Below are 12,417 nucleotides of genomic sequence, written 5' to 3'. Positions count from 1 at the left end.
ATTTATTTATTAACACTGATCACTTCCATCTTAAAGAAAGACTTGCATTTATATAGCTCCTTTCACGACCTCCGGATGTCCCAAAGCGCTTTACAGCCAATGAAGTACTATTTGAAGTGTAGTCGCTGTTGTAATGTAGGAAACACAGCAACCAATTTGCACACAGCAAGCTCCCACAAACAGCAATGTGATAATGACCAGACAATCTGTTTTAGTTATGCTGATTGAGGGATAAATATTGGCCCCAGGACACTGGGGAGAACTCCCCTTGCTCTTCTTCGAAAGATTAGCTTTATTGTGTTTTGTCTTAAACACACAAATTTTATGTATACATATAAAAACTATGCATGCCACTGTGAAAAGGACCTATGTTCCCTACATTACAACAGTGACGACAGTTCAAAAGTCCTTCGTTGGCTGTGAAACACTTTGGGAGGTCCTGAAATCGTGAAAGGCGCTATAGAAATGCAAGTTCTTACTTTTTTGTGCATCCCTTGATGGGTTTGGAATCAGACTTGCCCCGTGTTCATAGCACCAGACTCCTCGTAACACCTGAAGATTGGCGACTGTGATATTTGCTCATTATCAATTTAAGCCCAATAAAATGTAGCCCTTTCTCTTGGTTACAATGTGAAGTGTTGGACTGCTTTCTCGTTCGAATTCATCTCGTTACCTTAAACAACAGAGTACACACACACACATACAGTTGTAACAATGCAAGATTGTGTCTTTATTGAGACACCAGACTCACGATTCCCGTATGAATGCTGCTATACAGTGATTCACTCACATTTATATATCATTTTTGCCTTTGATCATTACATTCCATACATACCACCAATAAATCGTAGTACAACAAAGATACATAAAAGTGACAGCAGAATGACAAAGATGGGCCCAGCAAAATGCACTAAGCCCTTCTTAATCTCTTCCAATCATCTTGTTACCATGGCTACGTTGCCCTCTTAAACTCAGTCCCATTCCCCAGAAACACAAGTGACCAGACTGACATGTTCTAGACCATCACAGACATGGCTGAGCAACTTTCACACAATTCCATCGCCCTCCTTATCTGTGGAGATACATTTACTTTAAAACCCCCCCTTACACAATACACAGCTTACAATCCCATGTTCAGCAGAAAGCTGTTTTAACTCATCAAGAATTGGGTGTCCAACAGGCTGCCCGGGACAGTGAGGTACTCAGGCTAGTGTGGACTCTCATTCCCACATGGGGGTCCTGCCCGACAAGTTAGTATGCTTCAGAGATCTTGGACTGAATGCGTTACTGCATTCACATCAGAGTATAGGGAAGGCTAGAAGCTTACATCCTACGCATTGTAAAGAAGATTAGTCACTCATTATTGCAGCTAATTGTTAACAGAAACTGTAGTCACATCTATCTGTGCCCAAGCCTCCTTTTATCTGCTGCCGGCTGTCATTCTCTCCCTAGCTGCTTCCTCTCTCTCAGCAATGCTAAGAGAAAGTGTACATTAACAGTCGATTTTATTTTTTGTCCATAAAAGAAATTCAGTCATGTAAAACATTCTTTTCAGTTGCCATTGAGCCTTGTTGTTCAGTGCGAAGAACAGAGGCCAATAAGGCTGTGTTTGTGCTGGTTGGACCAGCTGTCACTTTGATGTATGAGCTTCTGTGTTCTTGAATTGAACCTTTTTTAGGAGCAGGGTATTTGACAAAAGCCCACCTTTACAGTAAATGCACCAGCCTGGCCTCGACTTCTGAAGGCTTTGGCGAGCTTTCTCGTGTCGTTGGGTTTGTCGGACGTAAAACTCTGAGCAACACAATCATGTTTTTGTCTTAGGACCGTGCGATCTTCAGGTATAATTCAGGAATGCTGCAGTAATAACGTGGAAAGTGATGCTGGCTTTCTAAGTGATGTTGCGATGGTGCTGGAGGGGGGGAAAGCGGTGTGGTGCCATGCATATCTGATCAGATGCGCTTGCAGTTATTATAAGGTCAATAGTATTGACCGGGCAAAATCAGTATAGCCAGTGTGCTGCTGGGCAGTGTGGACAATAGCAGGCTGCAGGTTAGAGTTTGGAACTGGCAAACTTGGAAGGTTGAATTGGATTGCTGTCACATTGCAAAAGGTCACAAATGCCTTATATTGGGTCACTAGCATTTATATACCGCCTTTAACGTAGTGAAACGTCCCAAGGCGCTTCACAGGAGCGATTATTAGACAAAATTTGACACCGAGCCACATAAGGAGATATTAGGACAGGTAACCAAAAGCTTGGTCAAAAAGGTAGGTTTTAAGGAGCGTCTTAAAGGAGGGGAGAGGGAGGTAGAGAGGCGGAGAGGTTTAGGGAGGGAATTCCAAAGCTTAGGGCCCAGGCAGCTGTGTAAATGCCCCCAGGGTATGAACATCACAGCAAGCTTGCCCAACATCGATGGTTTGGTGTAAAGCTCCCCTAGTGGCGAAGTGCACCAGTCAGCGCGGTGCTGAGCCCTACAGACCAAGAAGGTCCCAGGATTGTGGTGAATTGTTGATTTCTGTTGGGGTAGTAATTGGGACCCATCAGTTGGCTTCAGCACCACCCTCCACCGCCCCCCCCCCACTTATGTAAGGGAACACATCAGTCAGAGGTCCTGCTCCTGATCGCTATCCAGTGACTCCCCCAACCCCCTCAGGACATGCTTGTGTGTGAGGGTCAAGCAGATAAGTAATTTTATAGTAATTGGTCGGAGGATTTGAGGAGGAGTTGAGGAAAACTTTTTTCACCCAGAGGGTGGTGGGGGTCTGGAACTCACTGCCTGAAAGGGTGGTAGAGGCAGAAACCCTCACCACATTTAAAAAGTACTTGGATATGCACTTGAAGTGCCATAACCTGCAGGGCCACGGCCCAAGAGCTGGAAAGTGGGATTAGGCTGGAGAGCTCTTTGTCGGCTGGCACGGACACGATGGGCCGAATGGCCTCCTTCTGTGCCATAAACTTCGATGATTCTATGAGAGAAGAGTTTTGACAGGGAGCCCATACTGCAGCTTGAAACAGGGACCAAGTCCCCTGCCACCTGTGTCAGCTAAAGAATGGGATCCTAAGCCTGTGTCAAACAAAACAGGCCTCCCCTTTACTCTAATGGAGAGTTACGTTGCAAGCTGTATCAATATAAATATTTTATAAATGCTGGCAGATCGCCTGTGGCAGTGCTCACAGTGAGTTGGAGGACACACTAGGCCCGCTGTCAGCAAATTCTGATGGGGAAAGTTTTGCAAGAAGTGTGTGGCATTTACAGGGACTGCGTTCTACACACAAGACCTTTAATGCATTAATAGATTTTTTTTTTGAAACGATGTGGCCATCACTGGCGAGGCCGGCATTTATTGCCCATCCCTAGTTGCCCTCGAGAAGCAGCAGCAACAAGGAGCTCGTGTGAGCTGTAGCTGCAGGGAGATCAGGTAGAAGGAGGCGAGCTTGCAGGAATCCCTGCTCGCCGAGCCCCGGCAACCGACCCAGGACAACGCAGCTGCATTTTTCTGCGGAGCAGTGCGTAAGGAGGCTGCGCTGCTCCTGGGAGGCCGACCCAGAGTTGCGACAAGACCTGCAAATGCTGGAAATACACAGAGTGTCACTCGCCGTCTGTGAGAGAAACGAAAGGTCGGCATTTTGACGCGTGATCCGTCACCAGGATTTCCTCACGTTAAAATGTGAACCCATCTTTCCTCTCTGAAATAACCAGTAAGGAGACACTGGGAGTGTCATCAACTACAAACCAAATAACCTCTAACCTTTAACCTTTTTAAAGGGGCACAACTAATAAAAACTCAACTATAAAGGAAGCTTATCAAACGAAATAAAAACATGGTTCAGGAGATCCGCCATGCCCCCCAGTCCCTCCGGTCGCGGAAGGCCTCAAGCGCACCAGCGGGCACCACGTGCTCCCTCACCAGGGCCACCCGGGCACAGACAAGACCGCGGCAGAGTATTTCAGCATGGTTTATATCATCATAGACTCATAGAGATTATAGCACAGATGGAGGCTATTTGGCCCCTCACATCTGTGCTGATGCTAGCTTTTCAACTGGAACTATGCACAAATCTTATTTCCTTGCCCTTTCCCTGTATCCTTTTGTATTTTTCCTTTTCAAATACTTATCTAATCCCTTTTGAATGATGTTACAGTTTCTGCCGCAATAGCTGCTTTTAGTAAAACATTCCATGTTCCAATAACTCTGTGTATGAAATTATTTTTTCACCTTATCCAGTGATCATTAGGTTGATTGGCTTTGATAAATTGACCCTTAGTGTTAGGGGGATTAAATATGTGGGGTTACGGGGATAGGGTGGGATATGTGTTGGTGTAGGGGTTACGGGGATTGGGTGGGATATGTGTCGGTGCAGGCTCGATAGGTTGAAATGGCCTCTATCTGCACTGTGGGGTTTCTGTGATCTGTGATCTGTGATCATCTGCGTTTATGCTCATTTGTTACCAAGTCCCCTGTAGTGTATGTACCCGTCTACCTTTAAGAGAACTATTGTATGTAACCGTTCACCTTTAAGAGAACTATTTTAGGTGTGGCACTACTTTGTTTGGCTTCTGTATACTGTAATACCGACGGTGACCACACCAGTATATAAGTGTTGTGTCAGGATTTATTGGGCAGATTCGCCCTGACCTTCGAATAGTAAAGTCCTGTTTTAAGTTACTCTGGTAGTCTGTGTATTAATTAACTAAACAACCCACAGACTTTACAGTGGCGACGAGTCCGATCGTACCCTGCGGCAACAATACTTCCGAAGCAGTTAACGAGCGTCGAGAAGAGGCAACCGCCCTCGTCGTTCTGCTGGGAGAAAACTCGAGGCTGCAGAACTAGAAAGGAGGAAGAATTTAGAGACAAAGACTTCCATCAGCAACAGGCACTGACTGTCCCTTCTGCCACGGTGAGGAGTGAGCCGATCAGCACGAGAAGCAAGGCGGCCACGGTGACTGTGAGTAAGGGAAAGTAAAAAGAATAACCGGAGGATAAGGGCGGTGCACTCGACCACGGTCGAGGGGGAAAGGAGCCGGACAGAAGTCGGGTCCAGAGGCGCTGAGACTGGGGCAGTGTGGAGCAAGGAAGCCGCGGTACAGACAGGCTGGGGGACGCAACGGCGTCGTGAGACAGCTAGACCGCGACCGGCGAAAAAGGCTGGGCAGCGACCGAAGCCACGAAGCGCTGCGACCGGGAACGTAGGCGCGGGAATAGATAAACTCAGCCGCAGCCGGGGAGGGAAGCACCGGACTGCGAGAGGGCTGGGAGGCGCGATTGGGAGCCGAGCGAGCGGGAGAGGCAGAGCCGACCAAGGGAGACTGAGCGAGAGCCAGTCCAGCGGCTGAAACTGTTCTCCGTCAACGGGGTGTACCCAGCGCCGGTAGAGCCGAGCGAGCGGGAGAGAGACAGAGCCCGAGCAAGGGAGACTGAGCGAGAGCCAGTCCAGCGGCTGAAACTGTTCTCCGTCAACGGGGTGTACCCAGCGCCGGTAGAGCCGAGCGAGCGGGAGAGAGGCAGAGCCCGAGCAAGGGGAACTGAGCGAGAGCCAGCCCAGCGGCTGAAACTGTTCGCCATCAACGGGGTGTACCCAGCGCCGGTTGCCCTGCTGAGAAAAGGGAAAGCACTGAAGCCGACGCGCAGGCTGTGAACCTGAAAGCCAGCGGCCGTCGCCCGTGGGGAAAGTGTACCCCTCCCGCCAGGGAAGAAACGCGGGAAGCCGCCATTAGGCGGTGAAGAAGACAGAAGCGGGAAACCGCCATTGAAGTGGGCGGGGAGAGAAGATAAGCGCGGGAAACCGCCATTTTCGCGGGAACCGCCATCTTGAAAAAAAACAAAACAATTTTAAAGAAATAATTCGTGGTGTTTATCAGGAAGAGAGGAAGATGCCTAAGCGTGGTAACATCAACGATTTTAATTCCGAGGTAGAAGACTGGGCCACGTATGTGGAACGCATTGAGATCTATTGTGAGGCCAATAAAATAGAAGAAGATGACAAAGCTATAACCTTGCTAAACTCGATGGGCGCGAAGACATACGGGCTCTTGAAGCATCTACTAGCACCAGCTAAACCGGCGGATCAGACTTTCGATGATATTGTGGCTGTTCTGAAGGATCACTTGAACCCCACACCGTTGATGTTGGCGGAACGATTCAAATTCTATGCGAGAACGCAACGGAAAGACGAAAGCAACGCAGAATACTTGGTCGAACTGCGTAGACTAGCGAAATACTGCCAGTTTGGAGGGAATCTGACAGAGGCATTGCGAGACAAGTTCGTGTGCGGATTGGCAAAGGAAGGAACGCAAAAGCGACTACTCGAAGAGAACGACCTTACACTTGACAGGGCTGTCCTTATTGCAGCATCGCACGAAGCCGCAGCGAAGGGAACTGCGGAAATGCAGCTAAAGACAGCGGCACTCAGTGTGGATCAAATTACCTCGACAACAACAAAATGTTATCGTTGTGGGAAGACAACACACGACCAGAACCAATGCTGGTTTAAGAACCAGGAATGTAGGAAATGTGGCAAACTGGGTCACATAGCTAAGGTATGCCAGTCAGGGAAGAAGACCAACAACCAAAGGACCAACAACCAAAGGAAGCCATCACAGGAAAAGTACAACAAGGTACACAAGGTGGCTGAGAAGAGTTCAGACGAACAGAATTCGGACTCAGACCCAAACGGCCAGGAGCTGGGTAGTCTGAGAATTCACAATGTGAGTAAGGAAGCTGACCTACAAACTATCTGGGTCATGCTAAAAATAGCTGGAGTCCAAGTGAAAATGGAGTTGGACACTGGATCAGCTCTATCAGTCATAAATCGAAGGGATTACCACCAGCTATTCTCACATATACCCTTAAGAGATACCAAGTTCGTATTGCAGACATACACGGGGCATAAAGTATACCCCATGGGAAAGATAAGAGTCAAGGTGAGAGATAGGGGTAAAGAACACCCAAGAATGAACTTATACGTACTACCTGAGGGAGGACCACCACTTCTAGGACGGGAGTGGATCAAGAAAATAGACATGGAATGGCACTATCTAAAAGCCATAACGAGTGATGACTCGGTGCAGACAATCAGCTCAGATTCTGAATCGGATGACGATAAGACCAACCCAAATGTGAAAGACAAGGCTAAAATGGACTTGCCGACTAAGGTTGGAAAAACGAAGGCATGCAGAAAGGCTTATGCTCCAGAGAAGAACAAAGTTTCAGAACAGATCTCCACCGAACAACGACAACATAGTTTGACAGAGAATTCTGAGTCTGTTCAGTTTAAGGACATATCCATGACGGAAGAGCACCGAGCTCGGACTCAACTTTATTTCAAATTACGACAACAATTAGAACAATTGAGTTACCGTCTCGTACAAGAGATGAAAACAATGAAAAAGTTCTATGACACCGAATGGGAGAATCTGGAAAGACAACAGAAGCAGCTAGCTCAAGCAGAGAGCGACCATAGAGCCATCGTGACCAATCACCGATCACATCTCCCTTATGATGTTCAGGAGTTAGAATATTTGCAGAAAGAAGCAAATGAAGAGGAATCTTCAGGAAGCCAGGCTTTTATTCCAGTTCTTCTCTACGACTCCTTACAAGCAGAGTTTGAGAAGTTGAAGGAACAGTATGAACAGGCCCAGACTACAATCCTGGAGGGGGTTAACTCGGCAACCTCCGAAAAGCCAGTTTCAGTGGAAGCTTATGAGCAACTAAAGGTTGAACATGAGCAAGAAGTCCAAAGGCTGCAGGAAATTCTTGATGAGCTCAAGGCCAAGACAGACTCATCGGTAGAAGTTCCATCCATAGATGAGAAATTAGAGGTGAAAGACATGGCAGAACATGAAAGACAAGATGTCCAAGAACTCATAAAAATATTGAAGGAAACCCAAGACAAATATGAGGCGGCAATGTCCGAGGTTCAACAACTTGAAGAACAGATTCAACTGGGAATCCTTTCAGTGGAAGAAAAGGCAACTGTAAGAAACACAGAGACTGTAAGAATGGTCCCTGAACATGAGCTAGAGAGCATCAAGGCGCAACTTCTCCGAGCGCTTAAAGCCAAAGTACAAGAGGAAAAAAAGGTGAAAGCATTGGAGGAAAAGGTGGATGAAATGGAGAAGACTCTGATCCACAGGGTCCCCGTGGAAGAGTTAACGGTCAGCCAACTCCTTCATATGCTGAGAGACAAGACTCTGCAATGGGAACCATTTGAACACGAGCTTCAATCTTCAAAGGGAAGGGGTTCGGAGCTCTCAAAAGTTTGGGGAATAGTTGAGGTTGCAACACAGATTTTACGGGGCTGCCGAAAGTACGCTGAATCACGTCAATGTGAACTACAGAATGTTGAAACAGCTGCTCCAGTAGAAGGATTGAATAGCCCGATCAATCAATCCCCGATGGAAGGGGAAGTATTGGAATCACAAATGAGGTCATTAGTGAAGGATTGGCAGGAAACCCAGGAAGAGCGGGATGAATATGAACGCATGAAGAAGTCTCTTCAGGAAAGATGTCTAGGGAGGGAACAACACTCGGCTAACGTCCAGTTGGGTAAGGAAGAAGTAGCAGGCCCTCTCGCTAGACTAGCTCAGGACGACACCGAATATTACCATGACCTGTTGAGTGACACGGAATATTACGATGACTTGGTCTGCCCAGCTTGTGATGAAAACTCCCAAAGTGCAGAAATCAGGATGAAGCACTTAAAGTCTAAGGAACATAGGGAGATGGTGGCGCTACAGCAGGCAGCGGATAAGGGAGCCCCGAGAGTCTCCAAGAAGCAGAAAAGAAAAAGACGAAGCAGAAGACGATAACCATCTAAATCATTATCACTTCTATCAGATCATGCACGTGGGCCCTACGAAGGGGGCCAAATCAGTTGGAAAGTAGGAAAAATTACCAAGGCAGTCCAGCTGTTTGTAAAAGTCAGCACTGCTGGTTCAGCAGGACGGAAGTTCAAGCTGTTAAGCCAAGGGAAAGACTATTGGATGAGTCACGCTAGAAATGTGAACCGGCTACACCACAGAGATGTTGTTCGGACCGAGTCAAGACCAGAGACTGAATCTGTGAACTGTTCCCGCAGAGACTGAATCTGTGAACTGTTTCCCGCAGAGACTATATCTGTGAATTGTTTTGCATGAAGTTGATTATATGTTATGTTTAATGGGGAATAAGTATGTTGTAAGCTAAAAAGGGAGGATTGTAGTGTATGTACCCGTCTACCTTTAAGAGAACTATTGTATGTAACCGTTCACCTTTAAGAGAACTATTTTAGGTGTGGCACTACTTTGTTTGGCTTCTGTATACTGTAATACCGACGGTGACCACACCAGTATATAAGTGTTGTGTCAGGATTTATTGGGCAGATTCGCCCTGACCTTCGAATAGTAAAGTCCTGTTTTAAGTTACTCTGGTAGTCTGTGTATTAATTAACTAAACAACCCACAGACTTTACATCCCCAACCAATGAAAACAATCTTTCACTATTTACCCTTTCATTATCTCAAAAACCTCTTGATGCTGAGAGGTTGTTTCCCCTGGCTGGGGAGTCTAGAACTAGGGGGCATAGTCTCCGGATAAGGGGTCGGCCATTTAAGACTGAGATGAGGAGGAATTTCTTCACTCAGAGGGTGGTGAATCTTTGGAATTCTCTACCCCAGAGGGCTGTGGAGGCTCAGTCGTTGAGTATATTCAAGGCTGAGATCGATAGATTGTTGGACTCTCGGGTAATCTAGGGATTTGGGGATCGGGCGGAAAAGTGGAGATGAGGTAGAAGATCAGCCATGATCTTATTGAATGGGGGAGCAGGCTCGAGGGGCTGTAGGGCCTACTCCTGCTCCTATTTCTAATGTTCTTATGTTCTAAGAGAGGAATCCTATCTCAGATGCTGGCGGACATGCCGTGCATTTCCAGAATGTTCTATGTTTCTTCCACTTGCCCGAAACCGTGATTTTTCTTTTCAGCGTGAGAAAGAAGGCAATCGCTTCCTATGCGTGAAGTCCACAGAACACTATCATTAAATAGAGATTGAAGTCAAATTATAAAGCGATTAATGTATCCTGGAAAACACATTAAAACAAAATTCAAAGACAATTACAGCACCAGCCTGAGTTTCGAGCCATACTGAGAGATTCTGCAGAGCCACAATGGACTAATGAAGGGGTGAAAATCAGCCTATTCTTTGTCCCAATTAAGTGAACAACAAACAGATGCTCATCCTTATGAGCACGCTAGGGGTGCCTTCATGCCCTCTGCATGTTGTGGATGTCTTGGAGAAGTTGTGAAGAAAGAAAGAACGAACTTGCATTTACACAGCTCCTTTCACAACCTCCGGACGCCCCAAAGCGCTTTACAGCCAATGAAGTACTTTTGAAGTGTAGTCACTGTTGTAATGCAGGAAACGCAGCAGCCAAGTTTACGCATAGCAAGATCCCACAAACAGCAATGTGCTAATGTTTTAGTGATGTTGGTTGTGCACTGTTAGCAGGGCAGGTTTGTTGAAAATGGAAGCATTCAGCTCCTTGAAAAATGATCGGTGAATGACGTCTTTCTCCTCATCTGCTGCCACCTTTCATTGTTTCATGGACAGCCTCCATTTTGCCTGTTGTCATTGGTTACCTGGCTTACTTACTGAAAGGCCAGACTGAAATGTCATGTTTATTCCACCTGCTAATCCCAATATGGACCTATTGAGATGATTTGGGAGCATTGCAACCAAACGATGCTACAGTATAGTGATGTGGCATCGGGTGACAGGGCACGATTTCATCCTTCCGAGTCCCTCGCGCCACAACAGGCTTCTCGTCTTACAATTTGGTCGCGGCTTGGCACTTGCCCACAGGGAATACGGGATGGTTAGCAATTGGCTCCAGCCGTTGGATTGCCCTGTCAGCCCAGAAATGGTTGTCTGTGGTGAGTTCGCTGTCAGTCATGGCAGCAGTGGAATGGCCTCATTCCTCCCTATCTCTGTAACCCCCCCTACAGCCCTCCAAGATCTTTGCGCTCCTCCAATTCTGGCCTCATGCGTATCACTGATTTTAATCGCTCCACCGTTGGTGGCTGTGCCTTCAGCTGCCTGGGCCCTCAGCTCTGGAATTCCCTCCCTAAACCTTTCCGCCTCGCTACCTCTCTCTCTTCCTTTAAGACGCTCCTTAAAACCTACCTCTTTGACCAAGCTTTTGGTCATCTATCCGAATATCTCCTTATATGTGGCTCGATGTCGAATTTTGTCTGATAATCACTCCTGTGAAGCAGCTTGGGACATTTTACTACTTAAATGCAAGTTGTTGTTGTTGTTCAATGGTATACGTGGCCTTGGTGCCCCTCAGTCCAGGAGGGGAAGGGTCAGCGAGCGTTCGCCATCTAGTGACTCCTCCTGGGAACTGTTTGTATGGTTGTCGGGTGAAGACGTGATTGGGCTCAGCTGTCGTGTCCTTTACACTCGATTACGGTGCGGGCACTCGCTATCTAGTCCCGCGCGTGAAGGATGCGCGCTTGGGCGAGGTAGCAGAGCCTGGTGCCCATGGAACTGTACCCGAGCATGAGGCAGTGCCGTCAGGAGAGAGGCGGCAGGGAAAATTGGGGGCAATCCAATTTGAAAGGCCGATTCAGTAACTGTGAACAGGGTAGCCTCCGACTGATGCTCCGTGGAACTTGCAACCAAGTCTGTCTGTGATTTTGTTGACCCTCTCAATATGATTGCTTTCGAAGCCCTGCGCGATGTGCTTTGAGTGACTCGGGAAGAGGACTGTGTATTTGCTATATGTGGCATTGAGCTGTAACTCTTATAACCAGAGTATGACAGTGAGCTGCACACCACAGCACAGTATATATGATATTGGTATTGGTGAGTGAGATGTATATTGAGAGGGCCACCATTAGTGGAGAGAGTGTGGTATACGAGAGAGTGCTAGTGTATATATCCTGTGAGAGTGTTTTTATATGGTTTACTGTCAGGGGAAGCATTAAATCAACAAGTGATATTTAGTGAGTGAATGCTCTCGCAATCTCACGTCAAACTATCCCGTAGCTGAATTTTAAATCCCTATGGTTTATGTCATTCGTGTTTGAATGTGAAGCCTTATGCCATATCTGTAATTTGTACAGTGCTATTGAAAATGGGAAATTCAGCAATCTTACTCCATAACTCACCCATTAAAACAAACACACAGCTCCCAGATAGACAAAAAGAAAACACTTGCATTTCTACAGCGCCTTTCACGACCTCAGGACGTCTCAAAGCGCTTTGCAGCCAATGAAGTACTTTTGAAATGTAGTCACTGTTGTAATGTAGGAAACATGGCAGCCAATTTGCGCACAGCAAGCTCCCACAAACAGCAAGTGATGGTGAGCAGATAATCTGTTAGTGATGTTGGTTGAGGTATAAATATTGGCCAGGACACCGGGGAGAACTCCCCT

The 12,417-nt window shown here is 47.0% G+C and overlaps 1 protein-coding gene across 3 annotated transcripts in view; it reads left to right on the top strand.

The window, feature by feature from the left end:
* Nucleotides 1–12,417, top strand: part of LOC147097007 (acid-sensing ion channel 1-like) — a 361,076-nt gene that overhangs the window by 89,187 nt on the left and 259,472 nt on the right. The gene's annotated exons all lie outside the window — the stretch shown is intronic.

Source organism: Somniosus microcephalus, chromosome 33 (genome assembly GCF_052327205.1).
Source record: "Somniosus microcephalus isolate GS21.2 chromosome 33, FLI_Smic_1.0, whole genome shotgun sequence".
Taxonomy (NCBI): Eukaryota; Metazoa; Chordata; class Chondrichthyes; order Squaliformes; family Somniosidae; genus Somniosus; species Somniosus microcephalus.
The sequence above is the reverse complement of the archived record's forward strand: the minus strand, read 5'-3'. Positions and strand labels throughout refer to the sequence as shown.